This window comes from Felis catus, chromosome A1, assembly GCF_018350175.1.
Source record: "Felis catus isolate Fca126 chromosome A1, F.catus_Fca126_mat1.0, whole genome shotgun sequence".
Classification (NCBI taxonomy): Eukaryota; Metazoa; Chordata; class Mammalia; order Carnivora; family Felidae; genus Felis; species Felis catus.
The window spans coordinates 18,432,259-18,447,283 of NC_058368.1; the positions used below are offsets into that span (position 1 = coordinate 18,432,259).

General features: G+C 45.6%; 1 long non-coding RNA gene across 1 annotated transcript in view; it reads right to left on the reverse strand.

Moving 5' to 3' along the window:
• The window catches only part of LOC109497596, a 379,881-nt gene that overhangs the window by 90,584 nt on the left and 274,272 nt on the right, over nucleotides 1–15,025 (reverse strand). Inside the window, exons 6-7 of the long non-coding RNA XR_006594206.1 lie at nucleotides 12,092–12,200; nucleotides 1,553–2,622 (exon numbers count right to left, since the gene is read on the reverse strand). This is a non-coding gene — a long non-coding RNA (uncharacterized LOC109497596). The remainder of the gene's footprint in view (nucleotides 1–1,552; nucleotides 2,623–12,091; nucleotides 12,201–15,025) is intronic.

A 15,025-nucleotide genomic window follows, 5' to 3' on the forward strand; every position in this document is an offset into this window, starting at 1 on the left:
ATGGATGCCCCTGGCAGCCAAATGGAGCTTCAATCAAAGGTTACGTCATGTACAGAATAATCTCTGTAAGAGGCCAGGGATTTATGGACTATCTTTTAAAAGGATTCCTTACCAAGTTGTTCAAGCTTTATAAGGAGTGTGTAAAGGGGACTATGTTTCTAACATCCAAAACAAACAAACAAAAAACACAACACACTCTGCAGAAAGATTCATATTTTCATATTCAATGGACTCTAATAAAACCGAGGAGTTGTTGTTTATATTGATGCGAGACCTCTCATCTTGGAAGATGCCCTCCTGATGTTTTAGCCACGTGGGTGTTGGCCTACGAAAAGCTGTTTAATCTTGGGCAAGTGGCCTAACTTCTCTGAGCCTCAATTTTTGCACCTGCAAAGGAAATCTAGCAGTAGAACCTACCTCCTGGGTGGCTGTAAAAATTAAATGAGATACTACATGTGAAGAGGTCAGCGTGATGCCTAGCACATAGAACTCCATCCATGCGAGCTAATATTATGACTGCTACTTGCATTACTGTTTGGCAATTGGGACAGGCAGAGCGCTGCGTTGTGGCTGAAAAGGCCACACAAACCCGACTTCTGGAAATCATCCAAGGAAAGTAGTCAAAACTATCGACTCCTTCCTCTGCCTCTTGTCCTACATACACCGGTTACCGAGACCTCTCAACTCCGCGTTCTAAGAACTTCGGTCCTGCACTCTGCCCTGCCCTCGTCTGGTTTTTTTTCATCTCTCACAGGATCGACCTCAAGCAGCTGCAGGGACTTCCTCACAGGGGCCTGTTACGAATCCACTCTTCCATCCCCCACGATGAAGCTGCGTGGTAGCCCATCTTTGAAGTCTTCGCTCATAATGACATTTGATTCATGCACATTGTTTCGCTCTACTGCAGAGTACGACCACATCTGCTTTCATTTAAGAAACTCTTTTAAATCGCTTACCATTTGGTTAAACTGATATTCCCGAAACTTCCCAAAGCTTCTCCAGCAGCCTCCGTACCTAGCGCGCGATAAGGGCTCGGCAAATGGCGTGGTCTTGAACCACGGGTGTAGGAAAAAAAAATGCCTAGCTAAAAAAGCTGGGAATTCGTATGCGAACGTGTCAAGAATTGGCAAATGAGGATGGTGAGGTTATGGCTGTATTTTTGTCCCAGTCTCCCAAGTATAGGGACAAATATTTTCTCTGATCTCGATCATGAAAACGTAATGCTGAGACACAAAGGTGCGTGTGTGCGACTCTTGCCTAGACACCACAGAGCGGAGGATCCCTTGGTTGCTGCCTGTGAGCACTGTTTGCAAAGCCCTTGCGGTGTTGGATCCGTGGTTCTTCCCTGGGAAAGAACAGGTGCCCGAAGTGCGACACATCACGTGCCACCCAAGTGTAAGGCCTCCAAGAACAATGGCCTCTCAAGTCAGAAGAAGACGCAAGCCCGCCTGCCCCAGGATACAGCAAGAGCCACACCCCACGTCCCCCACCTGAGCCGAAGGCGATGGGCGCAGGACGCGCCGTGGCCCTGGCCTGCCCGCTGGACACCTACCAGAACTTGTGCTCTCCCTGGCTTCTGCCTCAGTCACCGGAAGGGAGCCCACCACGACCAACGTACTCGGCGCAATGGACTGGCTCATCAGTGATTCTCTGGCAGTTTCCAAACACAAAATAGTATTCCCAGGACTTGCGGCCAAGAAGCAGCTTATCCCGTATCCCTTCTCGGCCGCAGGTGAGGAAAGAGAGCGTCAGGTCGGTGGGGTCCAAGGCCGCAAGCCGCGATTTATTGGCTCCTAGCGATCACGGCTTCAGCTTAGTGACATCTGTAAGCCGAACATCCTCACCAAGTGTGTGTTTCATTCAACTGTTCGCCCTCCGGGTGCCGCGGGCTGGGTTGGCTTCCTGCTCGAAGCTGACAGCTCGTGCCACCTCCCCCAGCCGCCAAGAGGCCTCCGCATCAGCCACTCGCAGGCACCGGTGGCACGGCCTGATCCGCAGCTGGCTTCTGTAGCCCCTCACCAGCGGGTAACAGCGCCCCGCAAACCTTAGTCACCGCGCCCCTCCTCAGACCCCCCACTGGCTAAAGGAAGATGTTGTCCCTTTTCTGTGAAGCATCGATTTCCTCTTTTTTCAGTTTTGTTTCCTGCTTGCATTAAAAGCCAACAAGGCAGATGGATGAGGAAAACAGCCTGGCAGACGGAGAGGATCCATCCCGGGCGCTCACTCCAGACAGCCAGCGGTGGGGCCGGGCCCCGTGCAGACAACTGTGTGGCCTCGGCCCAAGCCCCTGGCACCTGGAAGCCAGCGACGCGTGGTGCACGTGGTGAGGCCCAGGTCCCAGCTGCCAGGAGCCATGGCTTTGAATGCAAGAGACACAAGATCCTCTGAATTCTGGTAGACCCTTTTCAGGACCGAGGACCACCGGATTCTTCTTCAGGTCTCCACAGTGAACAAAAAGAAAAGAAAAAAAAAAAAAAACAAGCAATCCAGAAAAAAAGGTTGATTTAGGGGGAAGGCGCTGGAGTTACGTGGGTAGACGTGGATTTATGTTCAGTTCTTGCACTGACTAGCTGAGGCGTCCTGGGAAAGTTGCTTGACCTCTCTGAGCTTTAGTTTTCTCATCTGAAAAAAAGGAGGGATAACTTTGCAAATCTCATAGAATTTATGATAAGAACTAAATGAGACAATTCATGTAAACTCATCATATCTGATACCTAACAGGTGCTTAATAGATGTTAGGTGTCATTAGTATTTCATCATCATTTCAACCTTTTGAGTCAAGAAATGCACAAGGACAGGCCATATTTCAGATCACTTTTGTTGCCTCCCAACTTTTGCCTTATGCAATGACTTGCATGCAAAGAGCCCTAATCCCTTCCCCATCTTCCCTCCCCCCCTCCCAACCCAATATCCCCATCCCCACCCTTGGTTCCCACAGCTGTCTGTACTAAGCTTAGAGAACATGTATGTCCTTGTCTTTTGTTCTTCCCCAGACAGCTTCTGAAGGGCCGGGGCTGTGCTCTTCCTAGCTCAGCAGCACCTTGAATGCCCGGGATACTGCTTCCCACATACTAGGTCCTCAACACAGTGCGTGCCGAGCGAAATTCTTGCCTTCGCTCCGGCAACTCGAAATGTGACCTATTGATTTCACAGGCTGAGATCTTTGAAGATTTTCAAAGTCTCAGAACCACTTCCCAGTCAGAGAAGTTCAAAGAATGAATTTATCGACCGGCTTATTCTGCTCTCAAAAGTCATTTACACTTCAGTCAGGAGAAGCCAGGGGAAAGGCTGTTCACTGGGGAGCTTTTGCCTCTTCACAGACTGTCTGATATTGGAGGAGAGGATCTTACCTCGGCCTGCACTCCGGAACATATGAACACCGTGAGCATAAAACTAGCCCTTCCTCTGGGCACGTGGTCTCCTCAATTCTTGCTCCCTACAGCAAGGGACCATGTGGCACCAGAACAGCAAAGCTGGCCTGCACCACTGACTTCCATGCGGAAAAGCTTAGTGGCCCATCCTGGGGCCTCAGTCTCCTTTCTATACTGACGTTTGGAATACTGGTATACCTGGGAGCCAAAACTTGCAAAGCTTAAGCCGGTATTTCTAGGGAGGCCTCAATCCCTACACTCACTGCCTCTTTCCAGATTCTCTTTTTCCTTATGGAGCTAGTCATAATTTTAAAGTGGAATTGGTGATTCCTGAATGGTAAGTAATACTATTAATGTCAACGAATGATGGTGCAAAGTCCTAAGACCCGCACATGCATGTATACGCACACGCGCGCGTGCACACACACACACACACACACACACACAAACAAATAAGAGTTAAGGAAACCCTGTAGGCAGCACATTAATTGAGAAAGCCACATTATGTACAGGCTTTTTGAAAGAAGCCATTTACTGCACAGACCTAAAATTCCACGGCCTGTTCGGGGCTTCCAGATCGGATCCACATGACAGCACTGTTGTGCCAAACCAGCCAGAAGATAGGGAGATGAGAGAGTCATAGGTCAGAACCCATAGAGACAGAAATAGAAAACGCCAGAACGCCCACTTCTAGATTCTGATGGCACTGGTGACGGGCAGCCCACTGCAGACAGAGAAGCTGTCAATCACTTGTTGCTAAATGGGGAGGATCCAGCTCCCCCACCTTCCAGGCCACATAAAACTCTTAATTCTTTACCAGTTTTCCTGAGATTCACATAAAAACATTATCAAGTGACGCTACAAAACTGAATACTTGCCGATCTTACAAACAAACTAGAAACCAGCCTCAGGGCTGCTCAGAAACGAAGACATTTGGGCAAGGCCAGGAGCTGCGGACTTAAGCAGGTGTGGGTCAGACCCCAGTACTGGAAATCAACAACTTGCCCTGGGGACTCTGCACTGGGAGGGACCTAAGTTCCCAGAAAGGGCAGTGCTGCTCCAGCCGGACAGCCCAGGCACTTTGCTCTCAATTATCCACCCTATGTGTAATTTCAGGAAAACTTCTTCTGTAAATTGCAGATTTTTTGACACTTAACTCAGGAAAAATGAGTTGTCCAACAGTGATTTCATGCCCAAGTAAACCTGTCATCTTCACTCGAAGCCTTTTTCTTCCCTACTTACAGAGAAAAAGGATCCAGACATTTTCCAAGAGAAAATAAACTCCCAAAGCTGAAAGATGGGAGTTTTCAAATTGCTTAAAATGCTGAACCTAAGAAGGGGGTTCTCAAGTTGGCAAAATGCTTCCCTCCTACATCTCTACTAAATCACCACCAACTCCAGAGGCTCTGACTCAAAGAATGTGTAAGCCTGAGCCTCATCTCATAAACACAGCATTTCCATGCCCCGTGTTCTAGATTCCTTGTTAGTGCGGTGCAACTCGGGGTCAGGGCAAATAAGGTAAGGAGACCATTCAAGTTCAACTCTGAAGCTGTTTTTTTTCTCCGCTGAAGTTTAGGTAGAGGCCAAGAGGGCCGTTTTCACTATTGTTTCAAACCAAACTGCTGACAAGTGAGAAGTATGAGCACTTGGCAGAATTTCAAACTTGAACAATAAGCAAACGGCACAGGGAGATTGTTTTGCGTTGCTTTTCTGTAGCTCTTCTTTTTTCTACCTTGTGATATTCCATAGAGCTATGGGTACTTTGCCTGTGCCCACGCTCAGGACTTCAGTGGCCACCCTGGTGGCCCTCATAGCAGCCTGCTCAGGCGGGTTAACTTAAGGGGGTACAGAAGCACTCGATGTAGGGGAGCACTGGCAGCCCAGGGGGCATGCCCAGGAACAGGTGTCCTCCTTCCTTCAGGGTGGGTCCACTGCTCACCCAGAACTGGAACAGATTATCGAAACTGTCAAGACAGCCAAAGATAACTGAAAATCTTGCCTCAGTGGAAAGCATCAAGCAGATTCCAGAAGAGTTATCTCCCCTCTCCTCTTTAACCCCCATGTGTCTCCCAGTGTTTCAGATTCATATGGTTTGCCTCCACCTGCATTCACTCATTCACTCGATACCACACCCTCTCCCACACCTCCCTAGTCTGTTTCCCCCATGATCCAGCTCTTTCCCAGTCCCCTCTTCTATCAAAACCCCTAGTTGTGTGTACTATTTCCTCTGAGCTCTGGCATCACTCATTTCTGTTCATGTGCCAAGACTCCTTGGGGATATATGCACTCATTGGGTTCTTTCTAGAGAAGATATATTAGCCTGAGAAGTGATTTTTTAAGTATGGAAGACCAGGAATTGGTATTTTGAGGGACATGATTTAATCAGAAGTCTTTCAATGACAAGTAGAAGAAGGCCAGCTGAAATGAATTTGAACAAAAGAAGGAGTTAATTGGCTTATGCGACAGGGAAGGGCAGGGGTGGAGTTGGCCTCAAGCCCAGCTGGAGAGGAACCCTGTCAGGACCTGCACTGACTCCCACCGCAGCTCTTGCCTGTGCATTGGCTCAGTTTTCATCTGATTCTCCACTTGGCAGGGGCCACGCTCATAGCTACAATCAAGAGAAAGGACTTCTTGGAATCTTGGGGGAAGGACTCTGATTGGCTCAGCTTGAATCACATGCCCATGTCTGGGCCAATCACTGTGGCCAGGATATTTGACCAGTGTTTCTATTTTCTGTAGCCACACCCAGTGGCTTAAAAAAGGACACGTGTATTAAATTATGTTTCTGTAGCTCATAAGTCCGGCAGAGGTCCCACCAGACTAAAACCAAGGTGTTGGAAGGATACATCCCTTTCTGTGGGCTCTAGGGGAGAATCCATTTTCTTGCTCATTCAGTCTGTTGCTAGAAATTATTCCCTGTGCTTGTCGGATTACAATCCCTGTTTCCTGTTTCCTTCCTCATCTGTGGACCATTTTCAGCTTCTAGAGGCCACCTGTAAGGCCCATGTGGTTACACTGGATTTATCTAGATAATCCAGGATAATCTCAGCATCCTAAAGTCCACAACCCTAATTCTATCTGCAAAGTCCCTTTTGCCACGTAATAGCAATGTATATTAAAGAGCCTACTCATATGTAGATGACAACGAATACCCAAAACATACCCAGGTTCTGAGAACAGAGCATCACCATCTTTTGGAAAAGGTGGGGGCAGCATTATTTAACTACCGCAGCCAGGTTTTGACCATGTATCCACCTATATAGCCAGATCATGTGTTGGTGTGATTGATGGCTCCAATAAAACCATGTGGAAGGGGAAGGAAGATTAAGTCTCCTAGTGAAGAACAGGATGCTATTAGCAGGGGAGGAATAGGGGGAGGAGAGAGAAATGTCTGCTAAAGGCAGAATGGGCCTTATTACACATTTAAGTCACTGCTCAAAGGTGTTGGTGGGCTTTTTGGTATGAATTTTAGTATTTCTAATAGCAAGTACCTAAAACATGTTTTCATGAATAAATGAATGGATGAGAGGAGAGGCAGAGAATTAATCTCTCACCAAGTTTACCCACCCTGAAGTGCTAGAACTTTGTTGGGCTTAACTATGAGAGACACAGAGGAAACAGAAACTACTCATAGGAATTTGGCCCAGAGAATCATGCTCACATATGGCAACAGAAGAAAGCCAAGAAGGAAGGGGGGACTGGGATCTGGTCCAAGACTCATGTGCTCAAGTAGACCAGGGGCTGGAGCAGAGGAGGATTAACCAGAGAGGCTAAATACAGCATCCATGGGATGTAGGATTCCGGACTGTTAGTTGAGTCATATTGGCTATGGTTCAAATTCCTATAACCAGCCACACAACCTTGGGTAGTCTGACCTTGGGTCAGTCATCTCCAGTGAAAAAAAGAGAGTAGGACTATCAAGGATGTCAGTCAAGTTGATTGCCACCAGCCCCCATCCCACATCCACACCCGACATCCATAAGCAACCACAGCACTCTGCGAATGAGCCCTGGCCATCCTCAGGATCCTCAAGGCAGCTCTCCAACAGCCACTATTAACTAGTCCAATCACAACATGTATTAAAACTCCTTGGCCATTTTCGAGTTAGATAATTTCTAAAGTGCTCTCCAGCTCTGACATTTAATATTCTACGATTCTAATACAGATCAGTTGCTAAGGACCAAGGGAGACCTGGACTCCCCACTTCAAACTCCTAAGGCTGGAGAAGGACAAAACTACCTGGTGGAAAAGGCAGACAGAACTGAACCTTCATGACTTAATCCCAGTAATCAACAACAGTTTCACTAGGAATTCAAATCAGAAAAAAAGTAAATCTTCCTGCTCACCAGAAGTCCTGACAAACCACCTGAGCACATTACAGATGCTTCACTGGGTGTTTCATGATCCTTGATGTGTAGGTAATTGCCTTGAGATTACATAGATAAGCAGTCTGGGATTGGGGCAGGAAGCAATGGTGCAGATAAACTGAGAAATGTTGTAGGTCACTTCCCTAGAGTCCCTGAAATAAGGATTAGCAAACAGGAAATTTAGGAGGGTGTGGTCTCTGGGTTAATACCTGTTGGGAAGGAAGAAGGATTGGCTGGAGGGTAATACTGGACTGTGGACATGGCAAAGGTCTTAGCACGGTGAGCTCTGGAGCTGGACTGGACTTTCAGAGATGTCCCCAGCTGGGACAAGGGGGGTCAGACTTTTATCTGCCTCCATTTATCTACCAATTATCTGATGGAAGCTGCCCCAGGAAGGGTACAGTCCTTGGGGGAGGAGGCAGTCTTCTAGAGGACAGTTCCCAGAGAGGACTGACTGTGGAGCACACACAGAGCTGAGGGGATAGTTCAGCCTGGAATGAAGAGTTGCATGGAGCCTCACACATAAGAAAAGAAGCAAATCGGATCTCCTACCTGGATTGTCTCTTTAGGTAACCAGCAGTGCCCATCGATACTCCTTTATATTGTTGCATTCATATTTATTTATATTCATATTGGCACGGCAGAGACTGTCCTCCGTGCCTTATATAATCTGTAGCTTCTTCAAGCGTTGACCTATGGCCAACATTCTGCTTGCACTCAGCAAAATTATAAATAAATAAATAAATAAATAAATAAATAAATAAATAACCAAGAGTAGGACACATAACTGGTATGGAAGTTTCACTCTGGTAGAGAAATGTCATGAGTAAGTTTAATGTTAATTTTATAGAAAAAACACAGGTGGAAAAATTCTATTATCCATATAAGTTATGTAGACATAGTATATTAATTTTCTAGGGCTTCCATAACAAAATACCCCAGACTGATGTGGCTTAAAAACCAGATGTTTGCTTTCTCACAGTTGTGGAGTCCGGGAGTCCAAGATCAAGGTGTTGGTAGTTTTGGTTTCTCCTGAGGTTTCTCTCCTTGATTTGCAGGTGGCCACCTTCTCACTGTGTCCTCTTGTTACTTTCCTTTGTGTGCGCTCATCGCTCATCTCTGATGTCTCTTCATCTTCTTAGAAGGACACCAGTTCTTATGGATTAGGATCCTACCCTTATAACCTCAGTTAACCTTAATTACCTCTTTAAAGGCCTCATCTACAAATACAGTCACATAAGGGGGTAGGGCTTCACCGTATGAATTTGGGGAGAAAAAATTCAGTCTTTACATACAGTTTAGAAAAATCATTTTTTTAAATGTTTATTTATTTTTGAGACAGAGAGAGACAGAGTGCAAGTGGGGGAGGGGCAGAGAGAGAGGGAGACACAGAATCTGAAACAGGCTCCAGGCTCTGAGCGGTCAGCACAGAGCCCGACGCGGGGCTTGAACTCACAGGCCGTGAGATCATGACCTGAGCCGAAGTCGGACGCTCAACCGACTGAGCCACCCAGGCGCCCCTAGAAAAATCATTTTAACACACTCTACCCATTAGTCAATGGATGAATGAATGGTAGGATTTAAAATTTATATAAAGAGGCCATTAAAAATACACTTGGAGATTTTTTGGTCTCCCTTTGTTTTTGCTTCATTGTAGGAATTCTATTGGTTGGATTCAGATTTGGAAAACATACAAAGTTCAAATTAAAAACAAAAAATCACCCACATTCCTGTCTCCCATCAAAAAAATTAACATCTGACATATTTCCTTCCAGTCATTTTTCTCTGCTACACAAGAATTTCTTTTATGGATCCAATCATATTATATATACATCTTGTATGTACATTTTTCCTACATTTTATCATTTTATCGCTCCTCAATTAAAAAAAAAATTTAGTGTTTATTTATTTTTGAGAAAGAGAGCGTGAGGGGAGCAGGGGCAGAGAGAGAGAGGGAGACACAGAATCCGAAGCAGGTTCCAGGCTCTGAGCTGTCAGCACAGCCCAACACGGGGCCTGAACTCACGAACCATGAGACAGTGGCGTGCGCAGAAGTTGGACGCTTAACCGACGGAGCCACCTGGGCGTCCCTATTGTTCCTCAATTTTAAAGGAAAGACAATACATCCACGGTCTAATTGTCTGATGTTTTATTTTATGAACTCCTACACCAACTATTTGCCTGTGAATATTTTCTTGAACATCTGGCTTCCTAAAACTTTTCCTTTTTATACCATTTCCTTCTCCTCCCTTGTCGTGCAAATTTTCAGCATTCTTTTAGGCCAATTTCAAGCCCCCTTGAGTAAAGGCTTCCCCAGCATGTCTGGGGCATAATAAACTGGGCTTCCTTTGGATTAGTATCACATGCTTTCTATATTATTTGTTTAATCCTGTTCTTCTTATGGTAGATCTTGAACCACTGTCATGCTGTGTTTTTTGTTTTAAGCCTTTACTTCCCAAATGACTGCAAGCCTCTTGAGTACAAGGACAGCATCTTATATGCCTCATATGCTATGGACCCTTGTTCTCACTGATCGATTGGCTGGTTGATTGATTAGCTTGCTGCTTTTGGTTTGCTGTTTTCTGAAAAATGAAGACCCGAGGCCCAGTTGTCTGTGGAAATAACTTTTCCCCCTACTTATCCTTTGGAGGGTACTGGTTTGTGGCATTTCCGCAGCAGGACTAAATTGGATGTATTGTGTTCCTTTGTGCTATCCTGATTTTCCTGCTCTGTGTGCCTCGACAGCAGGATAGTTCTATTATGGTATATCTTATTGTGTTTTTATAATGGTTTAATTACTGTGTATGGGCTTCTAACTGAGAACTGGGGAGAGGGTAAATTCTCTAAATAAAATGTGCTATTATCAGTGACATTAATATGCTGCCAGGTTCATCTGTGTCTCCATTGCAAAGACTCACATTAAAATTCAAAGTGTTGCCAAATATATGTTATAGGTAAAGAATCTATTTTAAATTCCTTTAGAGGGTGAATTAAGCTGCAGTCAAAACATGTCCCAGAAAGAGGAACTTTGATGTTCTGATGAGCTCTCTACTCTATGCCAGTCTATCCAAATATGTTTTCTGTCTGTGCAGTAGAAAACAGCACGGTTCAATGCCCAGAGACATCTAGAAAGAAGGTATTCTTTATGTTTAATCTGGCCAAAAAGCCCCAGAGATGATCATTACTAAAACCAAACTTATCAGTATTTAAAATGTACACAAAGGTGTATTTGGCTCATTAGAATGGGTGTAATACATTGCTATAAATGGCTAACAGACCAACCCCAAATGACTTTCAATATCTATTTATTTTTAATGTTTACATATTTATTTTTCAGAAAGAGAGACATAGAGCATGAGCAGGGGAGGGACAGAAAGAGAAGGAGACAGAGAATCCCAAGCAGGCTCCACACTGACAGCACAGAGCCCGATGCGGGACCTGAACCCACAAACTGTGAGATCATGACCTGAACTGAAGTCAGATCCCTAACCAACTGAGCCACCCAGGTGCCCCACCAAAGGACTTTCAATATTTAAAACTGGGGTGGGGGAGAAAAGAGGGAAATGGGGGAAGGCAGGAAGGCAGGCAGGCAGGCAGGCAGGCAGGAAGGGGCCCATATATATGCATATATCCATAATGTCAGAGAAATCTGCCATTTTGTTAGCTTTTCCTTTGAAACTTCATTAAATTTAAATTACAGGTCACATGAACCATAACAAGTACAATCAGCAAAGTGAAGGGCATCATTTTTTATATTGCTGTTTTGATACAGCTATTATGGTGAAAGAATAATTTGTCATGTTTAAAAATCTTTCAGCTTTTATTTTATTTTTCTTATAATTTTTTAAAAAAATTTTTAATGTTTTTATTTATTTTTGAGACAGAGAGAGACAGAGCATGAGCGGGGAAGGGGCAGAGAAAGAGGGAGACACAGAATCCAAAGCAGGTTCCAGGCTCTAAGCTGTCAGCACAGAGCCTGACACAGGGCTCGAACTCACAGACTGTGAGATCGTGACCTGAGCTGAAGTCGACGCTTAACCAACTGAGCCACCCAGGCGCCCCTCAGCTTTTATTTTAAACAATGAATGGGAAAGCGAATAACCTCGTCCCTCCCGACAGACCATCCATTCCATCACCCTTGAAATTCAGACTCCCACTCCCATTCAAAGACAGAGGAGTTTCAGGAAGGGGATAAGTGGGGCACACGTTACCGGCTTTAAAAAAGGACGCATCCGATGCCATCCTTTTGTGCAAGTCACAGTGGAATGCCATTTCTGGACCTAGTCTGAATAGGAACGTTGAAATGATTGCTCTGATAATTTTGTGGAAAGAACAAAAAGTCATTTCACTTACCTATATCCATGCTGAGAGTCATGTGTGCAGGATTTTTGCCAGTCGGTTGCTTCAGCCCTTTCCAGGTGCAGACATCAACCAGATGTTCCAGTGTTCTCATGGGGCAGGCCTACACGAGAGTGAGAGGAAGGTGACGATGCAGGGCAGCAAGAGTGAAGAAGACAAAAAGCAGTGGCTTAGCAAGGGTGGCCGGGCCAGGGCCAGAGCAGCGTGTCTGCGCCTCCTCTCCCTAAACAGGAGCTGGAAGGAGGATAAACCCACAAGGAAAGAGGCCTGTGGTCCTGTCAGGGAGGGGCGATTAAAGTACTTGGCTTGGGTGCAAAATTTAAGGGGTGCCCCAAACTCAGCAATCGAGACAAATGTCTTTTTTTTTAGTAATGTTTTCTTTTTTTTTTTTTTTAAATTTTTTTTTCAACGTTTATTTATTTTTGGGACAGAGAGAGACAGAGCATGAATGGGGGAGGGGCAGAGAGAGAGGGAGACACAGAATCAGAAGCAGGCTCCAGGCTCTGAGCCATCAGCCCAGAGCCTGACGCGGGGCTCGAACTCACAGACCGCGAGATCGTGACCTGGTTGAAGTCGGACGCTTAACCGACTGCACCACCCAGGCGCCCCAGTAATGTTTTCTAAAAAAGCAAAATCAATGCAAAAACTCCACAATAAACAGATTATCAAACTTTTGGATAGATCCAGCCCTGCATTTATACTACCCTGCCTCATTGGTCTCATTCTAACTCCAGCCCTGGGTCTCCTGGTCCACCTTCAACAAATTTAAAGATAGTCTCTCAGTAAAGAAATAAAATGAAAAACTCTGAAAGGTCATCTTTGCAGTGTTCACATAGACTGTCCTTGACTCTGTGCCTGAGGGAAAGGCCCTAATGGCCGAGAAAAGAGGTAGAAACAGAGACAGAAGACCTCAGTAAGAGTTAGCAGGAGATGAGAGGATGGGTAGACCCAAGGACCTAAGCACAGTTTCAAATCTGACTTAGGAAACAGAATGGATTGGTGCTGAATTAAGACTCCAGAAGCAAGAACATGCGTTGTGGGGGAACCCTAGTCTTCCAGACTCTTAGAATATATGCATCTCTTACTGGGCTCAGTCCACACCTCAAATCACCTAGCTATTTGGGATTTTGCTAATCCCCCGTGTCCTAGACCATATGATCAACAAACCTTTCCTGGGGAAAAAGTAATAATGAAAGGAAAGAGAAAGAAGAGAAAACGAGGACAGGTGGAAAGTAAGTGTGGCTGCCTGTCACCACCGACACTAACTTGGAAATTAGGTAAGTAATATGTATTTAATACACAATGGATCAATATCAACAAAATTCAAAGTCAACCTTGAAGTGAAAATATATCTCAGGAGAGCAAGATTTAATTGTACCTCTAGTGTGTGTGAGTATACGTGTGTGTGTGTGTGTGTGTGTGTGTGTGTAGCTTATGAATGACAAACATTCTCTTCTTGACAAACTGTCTCTACTCAGGCTCCTCTGAGTAATTTCAGCTGGGTCTGACTTTTGAGCTTCCGTGTTCCTCTGTGCATTGTCCAGTTTTAGGAGGAGTCCTGAGAAGTCAGTTTAACTGGAACCCCCCCCCCCACCCTCAATATCTGATCACCTCAATATCTGATTGTGTTCCTCATCGCCTACCGTTCCCCAGGTGACGTCTGGTCATTTGGCCTGCCTTCAGCAAGAATCCTGTTAGGTCAGCCTACCCAGAATCCCCCCTCACCGCTGATGTTCCCTCTTAGTAATTTTCCATCCTCCAACCCCCAGCCCAGTCTTTGACTATAAATTCCCACTTGCTGAGTTGAGTCCAATCTCTCTCCCCCAGCGCTAGAACCCATTTCAGTGGTCCCCACACCCATTGCAAACACCCCTCGGGTAAAGTCTTTAACAAGCATCATTGAATAATTTTTTCCTTTGCATGAACCTGGGCTGGTCTGTATGGAAAAGACAGCTTTGCCGGAGGGCATCAAAAGAGGGAACGTTATTTCTTTACAACCTGTCGCACAGTAAGCAGGTAGAAAGCACTCATGGATCTAAATGACAAGTCTGGGCAAATAAATAAAAGAAGTTTTGTTTAGGTGACTTATGTCTTGGATTTCTATTGTTATAGTAATAGGATTTTTGAAAAAAGTTACAAATGTGTCAATAATAAGAAGGCTTGGTCAGCAATGGAAGCATAGGAGAAGGAGGTTAACAGGCAAACACAGGTGCAACCAATAAGAAACAGTGTCTTAGTCACTCTTTCTGCATAATAAGTAAACTAACCCATAAAAAATAAACTAACCCAAAACTTAACGGCCTAAAACAACACCTATGTTATCATGCTCATGGATTCTTTTTTTTTTTAAGGTTTATTCATTTTTGAGAGAGAGCGCATGAACGGGGGACAGGCAGAGAGAGAGGGGGACAGAGGATCCAAAGGGGTCTCTGTGCCGACAGCAGCAAGCCCAACGCGGGGCTCAAACTCACAAACGGTAAGATCATGACCTGAGCTGAAGTCAGATGCTCAACGGGCTGAACCACCCAGGTACCCCACGCTCATGGATTGTGTGGGTCAAGTATTTGGACTGAGCACAACAGGGACAGCTTGTCTTTGCTCCATGAGGTGCGGGACATCAGCTGGGAAGACCTGAACGTCGGGGCTGCCTCCACGACCGGGAACTGGAATCGTCTGGAGGCTCCTTCTCGTACACTTTGCCTATAAGGAGGGTGAGGGTGGTTACATTTCTCATTGTTCTTGGAGAAAATGGCTGTTCTGTTTTAAGCATCATTCTCTCCAGAGGACTGTTAGCGTGCATCACTGTGGTGCCCCTTCCCAGGCCTGAGCGTCACATCCATCCAGTCAAGGACACAAGGCTTAGGCCAAACCCTGGCCCAAGTCAATTTCCACCATCAATATCTCCCTGTGGGGCTGGCTGGAGACACC